The sequence below is a fragment of the Gadus chalcogrammus genome, chromosome 16 (assembly GCF_026213295.1).
Source record: "Gadus chalcogrammus isolate NIFS_2021 chromosome 16, NIFS_Gcha_1.0, whole genome shotgun sequence".
Classification (NCBI taxonomy): Eukaryota; Metazoa; Chordata; class Actinopteri; order Gadiformes; family Gadidae; genus Gadus; species Gadus chalcogrammus.
In genome coordinates, this window is record NC_079427.1 from 15,717,155 (window position 1) to 15,738,540 (window position 21,386).

The following is a 21,386-nucleotide window of genomic DNA, read 5'->3' on the forward strand; positions in this document are numbered from 1 at the left end:
CAGAGTCCTGCTCATCAGAAGAGGAGAGGGCTTCATGATCGCTCTCCTCCATTGCAACCGGGGCCTCGGTGCACTCTGCCATCTCAAAGCAGGGAATGTGTGTTTGCATGTGGAGTCATCGTGAGGCCAGTGTGGCAAGAGACACGCGGATCCAGAGAATGACGGAAGGGTAGGTCATGGGAGAGGGCGATGGGGTGGGGGTCAAGGGGTCAAGGTATGATTTGGAGTTCAAGGTATGATTGGATGGATTTCATTTGGATCAGACCAGGGCAGGTAGACAGGAACAAAAAGAGAAGAACAAAAAAAGATGAAAAAACAAAGCAATGGGAAACATGAAACTTCCCGAAGGAACCGGTAAGGGCTCAGATTCTGAAGATCAAGCATTAATAAGAAGACAAAAATATTATGAAGAATGAAGCGCCTGCAGGAGTAATCATCCCGATGATGGAACTAGCTTACAGCTGTTTCTGCACTGTCCAAATGTACCCTATTCTCTTAACATGCCATTGTGATAACATCTACCTAGAAGTCATAATAAGGTTGAATGACATTTTGCATAATCATCCACTAATAAAATAATCTGGCATATTTAATCACCTATTTATCCCATTCTTATTCTTGTGAAGTCGGTCACAAAAATGTAATATTGTGAAAATGATTATCCCTACATGGTTTATAAACTCATCTTTCCATGGATTGAAGATGTAATTATCCCGGGCTTTAAAGCTTATTGACAGAGAATACATTTATAAGCTCAAAGCTGAGAAGGCTAGTGATCTGCTTTCATCTGCCACATCCGAATCCCAAAGTTCAATGTTCAAGTAGTCCATCAACACATCCCAGTACATCCTGAAAGCATCAAAATCTGTTATTCAGACCTTTGCAAATGTCTCATTGCTTAAGTGGCTGCTATTGAATCAGAATCTCTCTTCAACAAATAAAGCATCAATGAACGAATCTAATAAAGTATAACAATCTAAGCCGCATTCACAGCCTTATAGATGTTTCATTCAAAATGTTTAAACCGACTACAACTTTACATTCACTTTACCAACCATGAAGCTTTAGATCCTCGATCCTTCCTGTCTCTATGTAAGGAGAGTTGCCTAACCAGGCCAACTAACCTCAACCTACAGAAACCTCTGGTCCATCTCCAAATAAACACTACCACATACAGACTACAAACTCCAAGCCATGAAAGACCTCACCTGCCCGGCACACCTTACCTACACGGCTCTCTCTGTTTAGAACAACTTGTCTGCTCAGCTCTGTGGAACCTGGTCTGTATTCACACTGCAGGAGCCCAAACCAGAAGAAGAACAGAGTCCATAAACCTTTTATACCCCCCCATCCATCCCAGCAGGTCACAGTGTCCTTCAGCCCATTGAGCTCAATCACTGCCCCAGGGCCCATGTCTGCATTGATGTAACACTGTGGTTCACTGTCATTCACAAACTCAGCCCAGACCCAGGACCAGGAGAAGCTAGACGGGCACATACACAATTGATGCTTCATTTAAAATGATTGGGACATTTTTGGTCAAAGTTGATTTATGACTGAGTCACTCGTTGGATTATTGCTGTATTGCTTTACATTTGCCATTAGCCTGTTGTATACATGTTTAACCAATAGTGTTTGCATTTTACAATGGCCGGCATGTTTATGGCAAAGAGTTGGCTAAATGCCCACAGAATCCCGGAGGTCTTTCCAGAGGTCTCATTGTTCTCATATCCCATGTTTGTCCTGTGGTTGAACTGATTTTACTCAGACTAAAGGTTTACGCTTCATTCAGGCTTCACATCGTTTATTTAAGAATTCTTCCTGAATGCCGACCAAAACCCGAAAAGGTGTTGGATCATTGTCTGCATGGGGGGCAGGGGATGTAATGGACTCCCTAATAAAACCAACAAACCGAGCCCCATGAACAGAGACTCCCAACGCACGAGAACAAAGCCATCTGTAACAGAGAGCACCAGTGGCCATGTCATCATCCAGCCCAGACCATAGAAGAACATCCATCTGAGCTACTTGGTATGCCTGGCAACGAGTCCTCTGAAGCGGCCGACCTCAGGATTACCGTGCCATCTACCCACTTCCTGAGCGGGGAGGACCGGCGTTCTATTCACCAGAGTTGCTTACAACTGTGGATTACAAACAGTTGGATGTAGAGGAAAGCTTTTCACTGTTTATAGGTTTTCCACAGTCAAACTTTTCCACTTTGCTCCAGACTTTCTTGAAACGGTTTGAGTACCTTCTGCAGGAGCTATTCAAACGGGTCTCGTTTCAGCCCAAAACCACTGAAACTGGCCGTCGACATTGGTGTTGCCATAAAACCTGCAGTTGGGTTCAGGGTGGCTAGCTAGAGCCAGTGAAACTAATGAGGTGGCTGACCAAAGAGAGCTTTTAAATCACTCAATGTAAGGGAATGGAGTTGTTCATTTGAATGAGGGGATTAAAAGGTTATTAACATGTAAGCCAAAAGGTTCATTACTTGGCCTAAGGCAAAGGGACAGGAATTCTCCTGTGTCTCCTTGCATTCCTCATTAAGTCTCTCTTAAATAGAGAGATTTAATGAGGAATGGCTTTAACAGGACAAAATACAGGAATAACAAATCTATGTGAAAGTGTGTGGATGGAAAAAAGGAAGGGGACAAATCTTTAAGAGGTGGTAGAGTCAAAACTGCCAGCCTCTACCAAAATGAATGGACTGTGCAGATTTATACCAAACCAGAGTTATTAAACGCCTAGAAAAAGAGTAATGTACTTTTGTACTAGAACCATTTCCAGACCTAGTTGTTGATAACTTGCAACATCCAATTAACAACAATGTGGGTCAATGAGTGAGGCCTCATCTGTCAATATGATTAGAGGACATGCTATTGACTGGCTACACTACAAACACACATCCGCGTTAAACTGACCCATCTGCAAGTGCACAATACCCAACACCATTCATTACATCTCATGTCACAGTCTTTCTTATAAATACCAAATGTTATTTGTTATCCATGGCAGAAATCTCCATAACCAAAAATGTCAGGATTATCGTTGGACGCAATAGGGCACAATGCAATGTTGATGGCTCAGTGAGGTGCAGGTTTATAGTACTCTGTAGAGCAGATGAGAGAATGGCTGGTTGTGGTCTCAGGGGGCAGCTGAAGCCCCACACAGGAATGCCACAGCAAATGTTTCTTCTTAGCTAGCACTCTACCTCAACTACATGAACAATATGTGTTTTTATTGATGCACTGGACTCGATTGTGGAAATGGCATGCATAGATACATCATTTACATATTGTTACATATTTCATTATACACAAGACCATGTCTTGGGATCTCCATCGACTTGTGTCGGTCTTTGAAACGCATTGAAGCTGTGTGTGTGTGTGTGTGTGTGTGTGTGTGTGTGTGTGTGTGTGTGTGTGTGTGTGTGTGTGTGTGTGTGTGTGTGTGTGTCGGGACCCTGAAATGTTTCCGGTGCTGCTGAACAAAGTTAGTGCTCAATCTCCAACGTGCAGGCTGGCAGAGAGGAGGGCCTGGAATGTCCTGTTTGTCATCTTGTGTGCTGAGTAAGTGGGCGCAGTGCAACCAATTGACCACATCCCAATCCATTACATCGGCTGTGTTGACAGCAGCAGAACAAATGCACCGGGACTCGATAAACCCATGAGAATAAAAGCGACTGAGACGCTATGAGTAGAGGGCAAGAAGCAGGTCACTCATCCGTCATAATTAAAACAACAGTCCACTTTTGAACGAACTTTTAATGAGATTTCACAGTGGGACTTTAACAGGGTCCACGGGGCGACGGCGGCTACACACCGTCCTTGAGAACCAATTAGAAAAGGGGACCGAGTGCAGCGTCATCAGATAGTGTAGCTGAGAACATGCTGCCGCTGCAGTGCTGCTTGTTGATGTTGGAGCCTAGTGTTGAGTTCAGCTGCCACTGTAATGACCGATTACGACTTGGAGACAGAAAAGGCCACTCTCTTGGGTGGGGGGGGGGAAGCCTCACATTACGATCTGGGAAATTAAGACTTCTTCTACTTCTTCACGTGGTGGATGTTGTTGTAAGCCTCTGTGTGATGAAAGCCCTTTTCAACATTGTGAACATTTGAGTCTACAGAGCAATTTACAGCCCCAACAATGCTCGCTGCACAGCTCAACAAATACTTGGTCCGTTGCTGTTTTTTCTGCTCTCACATTACCATTTGAGAGAAGGGATCGTATTGAGCATCTTTAAGAAAAGACAAGGATGCACAGTGGTACACCCAGTCATGCAAACTGCAGAGTCTCTGTTAAACTTAATTTATAGCCTTAGCAGATGAACAGCAGTGTGCTCTTTAAGAATCCGTTTAACAACAAACTATGCACCATGGGAAATCGAGTCATTTAGCTTTTCCCCAAAAGTAGGTCCCCACTAAGGATTTTGAGTAAGAAATTCAGCACTACAAATGCAATGCAAATTTCATAAAAAGAATGCCTTATGAACACATGATCGTTATCCACCTACTAAATGCACTTTGTTTAAATAAGGTGATATTTGTAGAGTGGATGCTCTGTGAAGCACTCTGAATGGCAGTGAGGGTGCCCTTGTGGAACAGTTAGTAGCAGGTGGTGCAGCATTGAGCGGGCTGGCCCAGCTGTGTGAATGATGTGGTTGTTTGGTTGGTTAAAGCAGAGGTCTGTGAGATGCTACTACACTGTCTGACTGAAGCTTGCTAGTGGGTACACAGGCTTAGCTATGATGGACATGTGTAGACGACACGCACGCACACGCACAGGGACAATTCAGACCCATCAGCTAACAATCAGCTTTAATAGGGGACCCAAAAGGCGATGCTGTGGTACTGTGGTATACTCTTTGACTCTCCTGTAATAGACACCAGGTCATGTTACACACCAGTATCCAATGACATTAGCACTCATAAGCCTTTAGCATCCCTGCTCTGCTCCAGTCAGTCACTAGTATTCAGGTGCACTTCACTTTACCATTAATGATCTCATTCCATTAAGACTTCCATTACATCCTCTATCTTGATCATCCATAAGATTCCAGTGCAATCAGCTAAGTAGGGTCTCTGCCAAATAAGTTGTTCAAACAGCTGTTAGCCGGTGTGGAAGGGATTCCTTCTGCAATATACATGAGCAAATTACCAAAGGCCCGGTCACACAGACACACAGACACACACGATCGGAAGGTACATACCTCTGAATCAATGTTTGGATCAGAGTTCTCTGCCATATTTATCTTTTTGCCAGTATACATCCTTTTCCCAGTATAAATCCTCTTAATGGGACCAGCAAGGCCAGGAGATAAGACGGACCAAAGTAAACAGCATCTTTCCTGAGGGCACCCCGCATTACATAACCACACCTCCTCTATTTACGTTCACTCCAGTAGCTATGCCAACTCGCATTTAGGCTGGAAGGACATCTTGAATACACACTCTTACGACCTCCGTTTCAACCACTGTCAGTCTAAAATATCCAGATGGCTCCACCCCTTCTCCTCGTGTTTCAGCCAATGTGTGGCTGGCGTGCAGGTTGTGGGAGGGACCAAGGCTGCGGCGGCCTGATGTGATCCTCAGACTTCAGAGAGGCTGCTGCTCTGCAGGGGGGCTCCACAACAGTGGCCTTGCCGCCTTAAACCAAGACACACACACACACACACACACACACACACACACACACACACACACACACACACACACACACACACACACACACACACACACACACACACACACACACAGGCCTTACCGTATAATCTGCCAGGCTTACGATGTTGAGGGAGCTCTTGTTTTAATCACTCATTCTCAAGGAGCTGAGGCTTTGTAATTACAGAATTTCTTTGGATCTTGTGTAAATTGTCTGCTGTAAGGAAAGTAAAGAAAAGCTGGCTTAATGATAAGACCAAAGAAAAACCACTTCTAAGGATGGTGGATGAAATGAGCACAGGACGAAACTAAGGTATAAACATGAGTCCAGTTGGACCAAGCGTCTCACATCAAACTAAATAACAAAAATGAAATATCCAAAATGTATGGATGTTATTCAGCCTTTTTTTTTAAAGTAATTATACTTTGATGGAAAATCCTAGAAAGGATGTTGGTCCAACATCTCCTCATCAGGAAACAGGACAGACAGCATCTGGCTGAAGCTTTAATCCTCCTGCTTGACCCTCATTTTAGGGATGGTTATCAAGGATCCTCCTTAGTGGCCTGCTGATCTAGGGGTCAGCTTTACACAGCCCCACGCATGCTACATATGAGAGCGCACGCGCGCGCACACGCACACACACACACACACACACACACACACACACACACACACACACACACACACACACACACACACACACACACACACACACACTAGAGGGCCTTTGAGTGCGGATCATATCCCAAATCATCCGGTGGAGGGCCTAGGGGCGGGGCCCGGGGAGGACTTCCTTGATGAAATCCACGACACTAATAGAGCGGCCACAGAAAACACTGCATACCGAAGTGCAGATGAACAAACAACCACTGCAATCTGGCATCACAGGGCTGGGTTCTGGTTGGATCCCCACAAACGACCCCAGAGAGACATGGAGGTTGTTTCTTATGTCTGGGTTTTTATTGTTGTTGTTCCATGTTGTCTACATGTGTTTAGGGGTTGTGATGCTGGCAAACACCCTTCGAAAGAAGATGGTTTTCTCAGGTTCAATCTGCGCATTGGTGACGGGGAAAACAGACCTCTGCCTTTGAATGAAATATTACTTTGTTATGCTGTTCCACTGTATACATTTCAAGGGTTAAAACACAAATACATGTCAAGCACAGATTTGAATGGTTGCACATAGTGTTATGTTATCATCTTACACTATATTTTTCCCTGGTATCTTTCATACAAGCTCGGTCCTGGGATTCAAGTAGCCATACCCAAATAATAACGCTTGCGTTAACACAACAGTGATCCATAATGTGCAAAGTGCCATTGTGTATGGATCGATATGGATTTTTCATTTATAATTTATATATATCGCAATGTGTGCATCAACAATACACTCTCTTCCATCCTCTCTGTTTTCAAATTGAGCGAATGGAGGGAAGAAGGCAGTATAGAGAGATTATAGTGCCACCTATTGCTTTGCTTGATACTGTTCATGAGTCACAATGTATGTGTATTCTTTTTTAATTGCACATAATGATTGACAAACAGTGCCGTGGTTTTATACACAAACTTTGCACTATCTTTATTGTGCGACCATACAGTTTAGTGACGGACAAGGTCGCATAAAGTGTAGAGAACGTAAACAAGGAACAGGTTGGTGTAATAGAAGCTCACTCCCACTGACTCCAACCAAGGAATCCGTCCACTGCTCAGGAACATAAATATTGTTCCACCAGTAGACTCTAGATCTGCCGAACCTACACTTCCTACACTTCCTCCTCTATTCAATTAGGCCTGCTTTATCGGACAGAGGAGGGTGAGAAAAAAATGCAGTGTGCCCCCCCCCCCCCCCCCCCTGACTTTGTTTCCCCCCCCGCTCTCGAAGTGCAACAATGGGACAGGAGGTTGCGGTGAATGCTGTACTTCCATTGGGGGTGGGGGGCGACTGGGGCAGAAACCCCATTGGGTAAAGAAGAATTAGGCGCTCCATTGTTCAAAGGCATTTTTCATCAAGCCGAGAGAATTCCATTGAGAAATGAAAACATTCGCTTTTCATCAATTTGAGGGGACATTAGAAGGCTTTAGTTGGACATTACTTAAAGTCTTTCCACTGTATCCCACATCCATCCAGCCATCCATCTTGTTCACTACTTATTCAATTAGCTGGGAAACTGGGCCTCTAACACAGATAATAATCTCTGGAAAAGTTCCAAGAGGACTTAAATATGTTAATAAACTCAGGACCGCACCAAAGAGGAAGTTAAAACGGACAGAGCCATGAAAAATAAGATTGAAGCCTGAATTTGTGAAAGTCTGCCTCTAGCAGTATAGTGGTGCGAGTGTGAGGCTAGCTACTTTCACACCGTGTTTAAAATATAAAGCTAATTTTCCACCTTCCCCCACCAGCAGTACCTCCATGGTGGTCCACCCTCCCACCCATATCATAAGAGCCTCCTTGGGGAAGGCCAGAAGTCAACTCCCTCTCTACAACCTGACGTCTAAAAAAGAAGAAGAGAGGAGGCCATCTCTCCTTTCCTGGAATAATCTGACATTAATCTAAAAAACAAAATCTGAAATAATTAATTCCTGTTCATGTTCATTCGTCAATCGGTTGAACGTTTTACCTAGGCCTCAATGTATTTGTGGACTTTTGCCATTCAACAGAATTGTCAGAGTCAGGTCATATCAGCATTTACCAGCGATTCCTTGCCCTGTTGTGACAGAACCAACTTTCATCCACCTCACTGTGATCAGAGCGCAGGCAGGCGGCCAGCTCTGCAGCACCACAGGCTGGGGCGGGGGCCTCCAACAAGGCCAAAGGCTGTCGGGAGGGCTTATTTTAGCCCCATTTCTATTCTGCTGACACTCCCATGACATCCATCGTCTATAGCGAGTCACATGTAAAAAAACCCAAACATAGTTAGCCATATGGAAAGCATTAATGATAAGTGTGATGCTCGTAACCGCTCGGTGTACCAGGAAAGCGCTGTGATCACCATGGATGACAGGACTGCATGGTACACGGTGTGACCTGCTGAACGCGCAGCAGCACGGTTATCACTTCAAGCAGCTGGGAAACTTCAATCAGATGTACCGTTTCAGTTGGGAAGTTCATGCTAAACGCTAATGCTCCGCGGACACACACGCACACAAATATAAGCTATAATGTACATTTTCAAAGCCACAAGAGGGTATGTCGTTAGCGATGCAAATTCTTATTCTAATTATTATCAACAGTTGGCAGAGAAAGAAAGTATGCTGTTTATATTTAGCTATTATACAAAAATTTGGGAGATTATAATGTCTATTGCCGTTCAATGACCCCTACACGGCGGTTTGTACTGCAGAGCTGCGCAGCACATTTCCCACCATAGAACAAATTGCCTTTTTTTTTTTTTATCCGGTCTGGAAGGTGATTTCCTTGTTTATTTTAAGTGGCGTTACCCAAACCCAGTTAGGGGAAACCGACACCTATGAGCAGAAAAAAGCTGCAACAGACAAAACATCTGTTCTCTGCTGAACTCTGGCTGGCCGGTGAAAGTGGAAGTCAAGGGAAGGCTATGGGACCGTGCTTCTGTTCCACCGCATTCCACACCTATCTGTCTGTCTGTCTCCCACGCCGGCCCTGCAGCAACGCAGACGTGCCTCCTCTGATACCTCCTGCTGCTAGCGGGGCCTCATCACCATGTTGATACCGGCGAAAACGGAAGCTCTGTGGAGCGGTGTTGTTGTTGTGTGATGTACAGATCAAACGGGACGAGTGATGTCAGCGTCTGGGCATGACATCCTTTGTCGCTGACCGACTCTAGTTTTAGAACCAAACTTCAGGGATCCTTCTTACTTCCTTTTTTTTTTGGTCTCTCCAGCAACTACCTAGATATACTTTCCCAGATCATTGTTGTTGTAAGCTGAATAGGGAAACCCAAACCCATCCCAAGTGCAAGTGGAAGCATGTATCGATTTATTTGACAATGCCACCTCAACTTTCTAAGAATACAAGATGTTCCCTAAGCAGGGCAATGCGTCCCACTGTTGGCCATTCGCCATCAACCAATCAGCTGTTTTCAGTCCGGAGGTGGCAGACAGACACGAAATTGACTGATAATGAGCATACGGTTCCCTGGCATATGACTTGTTATCTAAACTTCCCAATGAGACTGGAGTCTTGAATTCGCAGCTCATCCACCACGGTCCCTGACCGCATGGTTTCCTGAGGCATCTGGGGTCAGTTCCCTAGCAACAGATCTGTTCCAAGGGTTATCTCCTATACTTTAAAGATGGGTGTAGTGTTCATAGCACAGGGAGTGAAGGACAAACAGAGAACCTTTTTTTTTAATTCCTGGGCCTCTGTGATTGACACCCTACCACAACATGACTTCTCCCTGGGCGATTATAAAGTATGGCTCTTGGCTATGAACCAAAGATGTTGATTTTGTCCCAATAGTTTCCAAATGAGTCAAAATATTCAGGCTCAAATCTTTCAGCCTAAAAAAATAGGCAAATATTTTTCTACCAGTGAACCAATCGAATTGATTGCCAAAATATTTGAAGCCGAATTACCAAAAAATATATATTATACATCATGCTATTTTAAGGGAAAAAGGCAAACATTTAAATCTTCACATGTACAAAACTAGAACCTACATACATGACGTTTCCAGTCCAGCTAAAATGATCTACCCTCTATCCAAGATTTCAATGCAAAATCCTACAATGTCATCGAGTCCTAGCCTCAGCCATGGTGTACAGAGTCTTGCCTGGGGTGGGGTTCCTCTGGCCTGGGCCTCAACATAAACTCTAGCTTAATTGTCCTCTTCCCCACTAATCTTTCGTGCCCATTCCCTTCACAGATGCAGCCCACTTCTCTAATCTCGCAGCCAAACACAAAAAAAAAGCCAGGAAACCGCAAAAAAGGTGCCCATTTAACCCCACACGTCCACACACGGCAGGGTAGTGGTTGGATGCCTTGCCAAGCGGCTTATTTGTGACAGAACCACCACCAGACCCCACACATGCAAGGCAGCCAAGGCCTCCTGTACAGGGTACCAGCAGTCACACACACACACACACACACACACACACACACACACACACACACACACACACACACACACACACACACACACACACACACACACACACACACACACACACACACACACACACCTCGTGATTTCGACGTTAGCGACAGTGATGACATGATCTAAGACGGGCTCATTCTCAAAACGTTTATGTTCCGAGTCGGGTCCGAGCAGATGGTTATCCTAAATAAACAGACAAGGAATCCATCATGGAGCATATCGCTGTCAAGCAGACACAATAATAAACGAAGTGAATCGGATCTTCGTCCCTCATGCATTTCACACACACACCGGTCGAGCCAAGTCAGGTTATTGTTCTATGGAGAGCTCGAGTACTACGCTATACTACACTACGCACAGCCTATATTATCATACAGCTCCTGGTCATAACACAGGTGACGGATGCTGCGTGCTACACTTACCATTCAGCAGGCGACCACGAGACACACACCGGTCCTCTGCAGAGCCCAGAGACGCCGAGCAGCAGCGGAGGACGACAGTATTACAATGAAACATGAAGGCTGTTATCATGCTGATAGGGTGCCCGAGGCAGAGAGGCAGCGGGCTCACAAAACAGAGTCTCTGGATAAGAAGGAAAATACTAGAAGGATCCATGCACGGACACACACACACACACACACACACACACACACACACACACACACACACACACACACACACACACACACACACACACACACACACACACACACACACACACACACACACACACACACACACACACACACTTGTTATTACTATTAAAAAAATGGGTCAATGGCACCAAATAACTAGATAATAGCTAACTATGGTCTTCTGTTGTCAATCTATGCAGAGGGCTGTGACCACTGGTTTGTTTAGCTAACTGCTACCCTGGGGAGGGTGTGTTTTGGTACAGTCGGTGGGGCATGTCAATATCTATTTAGACTGGCGACGGCCGGCTCACTCATCTACACGGACAGAAGAGAAGCCAGCAGAGCAGCCGGAAACATTGGGAGGCTAGTGCTCAGTGTCCAGGTTCAGTGTACCATAATGAAAACCAACTGCATTGATGAACATTAATACAGTTTCTCTCATTCATTATTGCAAGTTATATAAAAATAGATATTTAATGAAGTTGAACCACATGTGTAGAACGTTTCAAGTGGAATGATTCATTATCCTTCACAGTGTCATGTTAATCGTTCAATTTATATCGTTAAGGAGCAATGTTAATGAGTAATGGGAGAAATTATATAAAAACGTCATGCACCCAGCTAGTCACACGGCCTCCTGCAGATCTATACACCGTGACATTCATCCTGCCATTCAAAACCCCCGGGAGCAAATCAGCAGGGCTTATAAATGTCACAGAATGCGCAATTAAGAAAAGTGCATGTTTAATTCTACCAGTCAACAGACTTTAACGGTGCAGTGTGTAGGATTTAGTAGCATCTAGTGGAAAGCGCGCAACACCATTGCATTGTTGATGTAGGGAACAGAGAAAGCAAAAAATGAACTGTCCCTTTACACATGCCAATGATGCTTTGTTAGTTGTCATAGTAATGTGCCCGGTTAAGCTGTAGGATGCGTTGTGCATGACATTATTGAGGCCATACCAACTAGTTGTCCATACCTATTTAACTAGGAAAGAATATTACTTATTTCAATTGGCCCACTTAGATAAGAGCAGCGGAGGAAAGAATGAAAGAAAGAAAAGTATACGATAACACGCAATTTCTGTTTTACACTTCCTCTGTGTGTCAGCTCACGGGGTATGGAGGTGTTAAAACAACCAACTGTTATCCATGATAACAGTTGCCATGATGCCATTGTTGGATCCTGCTTATGTTTATCTATTTTAGGGTTACTTTCTTCATGTGAAAGATAATAGTTTTACTTGGTCTTATTTGTGGCCACAGGCAGAAAATGGTTATGAAACTAAATAAAATCATGGAGAACATTTGATCTATTGTAAATGAGTAAGTAAATGAGCTTGGATTTGAGATCTGACAAACATTTCCTAGTTGGGAGAAGTACTGCACTTCTCCCCACAGCTTTGCATAGGTTGAACAAGCTCAAAAGGCCTTTAATCACAAAAAATAAAAAAAGTCTGATTTATTTCCGGCAAATGGGACACGTCACATGGGCCTCAGAACGTTCCACTTTGTAGAACACAAAAAAAGAACTAAGTACAGCTTAAGCAATATGGTGGCGACACTTAAAACATTGGCTCTTTCTCTGCGGATTAGCCAGTTTAAACTGAAATACATAAAAAAGAATGTAAAAAAAAATCATAGTTTCAATAAAACAACGGCTTCTCCTCCATGCTAGCAGAAGTCTAATTGCTGACCCAAAGTCTGGATTCTCAGGCTAACTATTAATAGCTCACACACCAGCAGCTAGCAGAGAGCTATCAAGGCAGCAAGCAGAGACCCAGCACAACCGGGCAGACCTATGGTCCACTTGGCCCGAACCGGGCTGTTGATTAGAAAGAGGAAGAACCTCAGATGTCTTCCTGTACTATGCAATGTACTACCTCCCAGCTGAAAGACCAGAGCAGTTCAGTGACCGCACATTTTGAACACATAAAACCTAGCGCCAAATATAACAAAACAGAACCCCTTAAAAAGGATTGATGGAACTGCACACATGGGTAGGATACATACTTGTTGCTTCGCTGTGAAAAACCCTAATGTTACAAGTCTCAAGTGCACCATGTTTCCCCCATCCTCCCAAAAAAGGAGTTTTTCGTAGTTTATCTAGCTATATATGCAACTCCTCTGGGACAGATTCTTTGCTGCTTGAAAAGACTGAATGGTATGCGTGAAATATGATGAAGCACCGGCTGGCGATCCCCCTCTAATGGAAATGTTTCAGACAAAGGGGCACCCCGTTGGGAAGGATGCCCAGTGCTCCCAACTGGGCAGTGGTGCAAGGTCCGAGGCAACACCATTACCATAACTAGACCTCTCATTCAGAGGCGGCCAACACTGACCTTAATGGACGAGAACCAAGAGGGGAGCAACTTCACAACGGGGCTGCCAGCAAGGTCTACCGGGGATAATACTGTACTGCAGGAAGCATTCAATCAAGGCCAATTTGACTGGTAGGGGGTTTATAAATACATCGACAACCTGGACCTCCAGACGCATGTTGGATGGGCTAAAGCCGGGGTTCTTGAAAATAAATACTCCATGTGTTTTTGGTGATGGATGGTGAACAGTCAAAACAAACATGCACTGCTTTTTTTTTTTAGTCTAGCAGATGAAATTCTGCCCGTTTGTTTAAAATGTGTGTGGGATATTGTCTTTGTGACGTTATGCAATAGCTGCCGCCATTGCATAACATTTTTACAGTCCCACTTACTGTGTAGGCCTTGACTTCCCCATAGAAAACTATTTCAGAGCCATAGCCTGAGTCAAGATGACCAGAAAGTTCACTTAGCCATGATCAAGAGTGGAGTGGAGATGCTCTCCAATGATGACGCTTTCGATTGTCTTAGGCAGAAACAACGAATTGGCAGTAGCCAAGAGTGACAATGGAGTTGCTACAACTACACAAATACACACATTTCACCACAGCGCTATCTGCAACACCACAGCATGCATATACAAGTACAACACGATATGGGCACACGTAATACTTCAACAGAATACCTAAACCAAGGTTTCCTCAATTAAAACAATGCACCCTCCTTTCAAGAGTCCTGATTGTATGTTTAATATATTGGAACTAGACCATCATAGGAAAAAACAACAATCAGTTATCATTAAATATTTCCCATAGTTTGAGATAACAGATCTGGAAGGCTTTCCAAACAATAATCGCAGCATAACTCTTAAAAAAAGCTTATTCTCTTCCATGTTCTTGAGCGTTTCTATATTCTCTCCTCTCCTGGGTTATTAATAATTTAGCAGGTGAGACCGGATGACGTCGAAGCAAAGCAAACTGTGCATTAAACAGCTGTTGGTTTCGTCATTCCTTTGAGTTTATTGAATGAATGAATGAGTGTGTGATAACACTGTGTTCTGAGAAGACATGGAATTAACAACTTTAGTTCCCACAAGAGCCTCCCTCATACCAGAAGCAGATGAACTCAATGTTTTATAGGAGTGCCAAACAAAAATGGCACACATCTTTTCTTGTTTAAACAATAAATAACAAAATTATGCATCTTAAAACAAATGTAATTGTACTGCACCCTAGGTGGTAACATACCTTTCCATTTTAAGGATATATTGTCAAACTGCTCAAAAAACCCAGGAGGGAGGTTGACCTATAAATAAACAGCACTCTGAATATATGTCAATGTCTGTCCATAAAAAGGTTGCCAAGGGCAACCTGTAACTCTCCTCTTTAGCTACCGGATGTTTCTCACCCCCCTTTTTCAAATAAGCAGGTTTCTAAAAGGAAACTGGAAGAGGTTAACCGACAGTAAAAAAGGCGGAAATCATTAGCTGATTATGGCTGCTAAATACTGGAGGAAGCTCCATAAAATCACAGGGCGTCCCTGTGTCCACTTAACCTTTGAAGATTATATGAATACACCAACGCACAAACACATTGCTAACAGTACATAACACCCACAAAGCACATGGGACACGCCCACCTCTAATGATACAGGTTAACAGCCATAGAACCCATGATACGTTGGGAAAAAGAGAGAGACCAAGACAGGGAGAGACGGACAGAGACAAAGAGACAGAAAGAGAGGAAGAGGAACAGAAAGTGTGGCACAATAACAGAAAGGTACAGCGTTGTGGTGGTGCTGATGGTGTAGCGGTTGGTGCTACTGGTGGTGTAGCGTGTGGTTCTGCTGCTGGTGTCAGGCCCTGTAGAGTGTGGTGCTGCTGGGGTTGTCAGGGCCAGTAGCGTGTGGTGGTGCTGGTGTTGACAGGCCCTGTAGCGTGTGGTTCTGCTGGGGTTGTCAGGCCCTGTAGCGTGTGGTTCTGCTGGGGTTGTCAGGCCCTGTAGCGTGTGGTGGTGCTGGCGTGGTCAGGCCGTTGAACAGACCATGGCCTCAGAGTGGGGTTGTGTTGGTTTAATGGGTTAGTGGTGTCACAAGGACTCCAGGTTAAAAGCATAAAGGAGGCGTTTGAAAGGCGAGGGGAAAAGGACAGAAAGCAGAGGGGGTGCAGGAGCCGCATGAGGCCTCTTTGAACCTCCGATGAGATGCACATGTTGCTCTCGGTTCCTCTGAACCCACAATTTGGGCACTTCTGCTTCTTCTTATAATCGCTTTCGTTTCAGCCGAAGGCCAGGGCTCAAAAATACTACTCACAAACCATTCACCGAATGCACGCTGTACCAAACTCCTTCCTACTAATAGATGGTGACAAGCTTTACACTTTTTATATTTTTTTGTGCGAAGTGTGAAACATAGATGTCATCTCTATGACTCGAGTACCTCATTAAAACCTGCTACAGATTATATCATGAAAGCACACGGTCGGATCAAGAAATATAGAAAAACTACCTTCATGGTAAACAATGCGTAATACGTATTGTGCAATACGTAGTAGGAAACCTGCCATATGCTGTCCGTCTGCTTCCAGCCCAATGAGGGGGAAGATATGGAATACACACAAATGGTTGCATGTAGAGCCACGCAGACACACAGGATCCACCCATCAACACACGTTCATAACCATGCACCTGGTGTGCCCAGCGCCATTGATTTGGTTGTTTTCCTAAGTGAATGACATGATAGACGAAAGAATGCTTTTAAAAATCCATTGTGGAGGAGCATGAAACACACACACACACACACACACACACACACACACACACACACACACACACACACACACACACACACACACACACACACACACACACACACACACACACACACACACACACACACACACACACACAAGGTGAATCATGCAGTATTTTCTTTACATCCTGCCCCCCTTTACACCTATGATCGGAACATGTCACAGCTCGCACTCACATTCCATGCTTCACTTACACCCAACCGCTTTATTCTGACTCTGCAAATCCGTCAGTATTTGTTTAGCCTGTCGGTCTATGACTGCCTGTGTGTTTGTTGTACGAACATACAGCCCGTAGTGGATAAAAAGACGGTCAGCAGGCCACGCTCGCTGACAGGGACTTGATGGGTCCAATACTACACCAAGAGGATGAAGGGTCTGGGGAATACATCTTAAACACATTCTGGCTACGACCTATAGATCATACAGACCCACGGTATTCAATGCTTTCACAGCCATGCTAAAGTTAAACACCTTCATATTTAGCGTGAAGCCTTTGATGTTAACATTATTCAATTATTTTGGAATGCTTCTTCAGCAATACCGTTTTATCCTTTTCCACCATTCATAAGCCTCTTTCTGCAACCATGGTTATTCATTTATCATCTCTCCGATCTCCACGATCTCCTCTCTTCCTCCTCCTCCTCCTCCTCCGCCTCCTCCGCCTCCTCCGCCTCCTCCTCCTCCTCCTCCTCGACAGGCATTTCCTCCCAACATCCAGCAGCACGATGGCCTAATCTAGAACTGGCTATTATACTCAGCTCATGGTCCCTAGCCTTCAGCATATGGTTTAAGACATGCAGTAAGTCACCTCATATACACAAATAAATGCAACATGCATGCATAGATGCATTTTTTAAATTGTGTGCCGCAAAAAAGCTTCGAAAGCATAAGACCCCTGATGTAAGCCTCACAAATCACGTGAATTAACTTCATCACATCAACATATCAAGGGATAAAGAACCAAAATAATAGCCTAAGTTGTACATTTTCTCTGCCAATCAAGAATTGAATTAATTAACAAGCAGAGCAAGGAGCCAAGTAAATGTGGTTAGATTGATCAAAAGTGGGCATAACGTATTTAAGATGCTCTGATGTTTACCACTTGGGATAAGGGAGCCAATAACCTGACACATTTCCCATCTGATGGGGATTGTTGTTTTAATATAACTCTACATGCAGCTCTTCCTATCTTGATTCTCTAATGCAGGTAGATAAGATCAAGTCATGCTGGCCCAAAGCCCAGACTGCTGTTTGTCTCTCAAACCAGCCAGCTGGCAGGAAAAGTGCCGTGGTAGCGTTTTCCTGGAGGATTGGAGTACTTATTGGTCAAAATGAGGTTTGTTAAAGCCCTACAGTGCTACAGAAAGTGGTATTAATCAGATGAAAATATAAAAGGGTTTGAGTAATAGGCACACATTTTGTTGCGTACATCAATAATAGGTTGCCTTCAAAAGGGGATTAGGAATTAATGCGTTTCATCACAGCCGAGTTGTCTTATGGGTTTAAGAGTCCTGCTGGGAAGTGTAGGCCTGTTTTATGATCAAAACACTGCTTCTAAATATATCAGTCTCCGAGTTAGGAAGATAAGTAGATTAACACATGTGCACACAACAATGGCTCTGCGCTCTCTGTGCGGAACGACTTGAAAACACACAGGTTGGCCTCTGCCTATCCATTGTAGTTCTTAGACTTGTATAAATGGCTTTCAAGTATGGGAATCCTATCTTCATGCATGGTAAAGTGTTTTGTCTGTAAATGCTGCGGACTCAGGTCTGTCCATGGGTCTCTCTTAAATAAACTTGACTAAGCTCACCAAATAGTGATTTGATTTAGAAAAAAGGCGCATCATCTAATGGGTGGATACTGGATAACCACACATCCCAGTGCCTAATGCTGTGACATCATGTAGTAGTTAGACTGACCAGCACCACCACAGTGAAGTGACCTCTGCAGGCAGAGCCCTCCACAGAGACCCTCGGGTGTACAAACAAGTGGCGCGGTGCAGAAACTATGGGGGCCATGGGAACTGGGCGGGGAAATATTTATGAGGAAGACGGGGAGGGGGGGGGGGGGGGAACTGGCAGGAGCTTCTTCTTTGTGGCTTAGGAGGAATGTCTGGGTTGACCCTCTGGATGACCAAAAAAACCCAACATATCTAAGGCTGGAGGGCAAGCACAGGCTGACATAACACAGAAAGACAGGCAGACAGACAGACAGACCCTAGTCGGCCAGCAGCACTGATTAAAGCCCGTTAGATCGACAAAGACGTGCCAGGCTGAGTCCGGCAGTAGGCCAATACCAGTCAGCTCTGCCAGAGGCGATCTACTGTACTGGGAAGCCCACCCATTACATGTCACAGATGGAAGTGTTGGTAAGCAAGCAAATGAGTCAATATACAAGTATAATATGATTGTCATTAATTTGGCCACAGACAATTGGCATTTTGTCAAAAGCTAGGATAGGCAATTTATTGTAGAAGCTTTATTTGTCAACAGCAGACAAATGCTATGACAAAAGGGTGAAAAATATAAATAGATGTCTCTGTTGCTGTCACAGGCCTGTAGTAAGCCCAGCCAATCTTTTCATTGGGCCCGAATCGGCCCGTATCCAACCGCTATGGCTGGCTAGCTGGTTTCTCTAAATGGCCTACACTGGCCTTGATTTAATAAAACAATACAACTATTGAAGGAGATAGAAAGGGATTCCCAGGTCACCAGCCTGTTTTGCCTCACCAAATCAAACCGTGCAAAAAGATCCCACCCCCAGCCCGACCCCATAGCCAGGGCGGGGTGCTGCTCTACTGGGGCATCCCCGCCGTCCCAATAACACCAGCAATGACCTCTTCTGACAACGACTGGGAATGATGCCCGACGTGGGGGAGAGGGACTGGAGATGGACCCACAGCGACAAGTGTGGTTCTTCCCCTCATGAGTGGTACACAATGGCCCGCAGCACTGGAGGGTACAGAGCTCACAGGCATCCTTGTTCAGCTCTAGGTTCCGGGGTGATGGATTCAATTGGACATCATAATGCTTCGGATGAGAGAGCTATACTCCAGTCATGTGGTGGAAACTCTTGATACAGTAGGGCGGTTAGACGTCCCTTTGCGATACACAAAACACTGATTGGGATCTACAGGAAAGGAAGGCTCTGCAGCTGCACCATTTGTTTATGATTCAAGAGACCGAACCGAGAGTTCTGGGTTGCATCTTGAGCCAGCCTTTTTTTGGTGCAAGCCTTCTGTGTTGAATGCTATCAGATCAAACCAGACTCTCTGGGTTGTTGTCGTTGTCTTGTCCAAAGATTAAAGGACGGAGGGGTGCGGCACCACAACGTATCTCCGTCCAAGCTTCCTGTGTGCGAGTCCACATTGACACACACACACACACACACACACACACACACACACACACACACACACACACACACACACACACACACACACACACACACACACACACACACACACACACACACACACACACACACACACACAGAGAGAGTAGGAGCTAGCAAGCTAATAGGCTAATAAAGTCCAAGTATAGCCTGCTGGGAATGCGACTAGGGAGGCGATTGAAGTCATCGGAGCTAATGGCTAGTTCAGAAAATGCCACAGTGGAATGCATCGAATGTCTGAGTGTGTGAGAGGGACAGACAGACGGAAAGAGAGAGTGAGAGAGAGAGAGAGATGGGAAGGGATAGGAGGGCATTATTCCATAGGACACAGCTTCTCTTTTATTGGCAGTAAACAATGGGGAGGACTGCGTTCTCTGACTTTACTGTGTGTTTCCCCTGCCAGTGGAGCGGTTACTGCCACGGAGCTGCGTGACATCACTCCCTGTGTGTGTGTGTGTGTGTGTGTGTGTGTGTGTGTGTGTGTGTGTGTGTGTGTGTGTGTGTGTGTGTGTGTGTGTGTGTGTGTGTGTGTGTGTGTGTGTGTGTGTGTGTGTGTGTGTGTGTCTCTCTCTCTGGCCAGAGGAAACCACAATGGCACCCTCTTTTTCTTGGGTACCACACCCGGTTAAACCAGGCTGGGCATAGCTTCTGTCTCTCTAGCGGTCGACCAGTTCTACAGCAACAACACTTGAACCCGGGTTGGGTCATTGTGAGCGGGACTACTGTATTATAATAAACAGTAATTACCCGCAAATTTTGCGGGTCAGTGCCAGTGGAAACAAGCTCAACACACATCTATTGATATAATGCCATACCATTCAAGGGACGAGCAGAAAAAAATAACTATATAAATAAAATAATCATATGTCATCTGTCCTGTTAGATGACTTCAGCTAGACGCACCGGTTGATTGTCATCAGATAACGCCTCTCCCCCCTTTTCCTCGTCCTCTTCCTCCTGGGAGAGGAAAGGGACCGTTTGGAGCGAGAGACCTCTCTGACAGGTGTGGGGAGAGAGACCTCTCTGACAGGTGTGGGGCCAGAGACCTCTCTGACAGATGTGGGTCCCGAGACCTCTCTGACAGATGTGGGGAGAGAGACCACTCTAAAAGGTGTGGGGCAAGAGAGACCTCTCTGACAGGCGTTGGGCGAGAGATCTGTTTGACAGGTGTGGGGCGAGAGACCTCTGAAAGGGGTTGGGCGAGAGACCTCTGTGACAGGTGAGAGACCTCTGTGTGGACGGACCATTAAGGAACCCCTGGAGGTGTATTGCCACTTGATACTCTGACACTTTGTCACGCGGACCAGGAATGTTGCTGAGGAGGAAGTTGTCTGTCATATGCCACACAGATTCCACCCTCCACCACCACCATCACCACCACCACTCACCTGCCCCCACAACAACTCATGTGAACTGTTTGTGCTCGGAAAACAAACGCACACACGCACACTTCCATCTAAATACCAGCCGGACCCAGAACAGCTGCGGG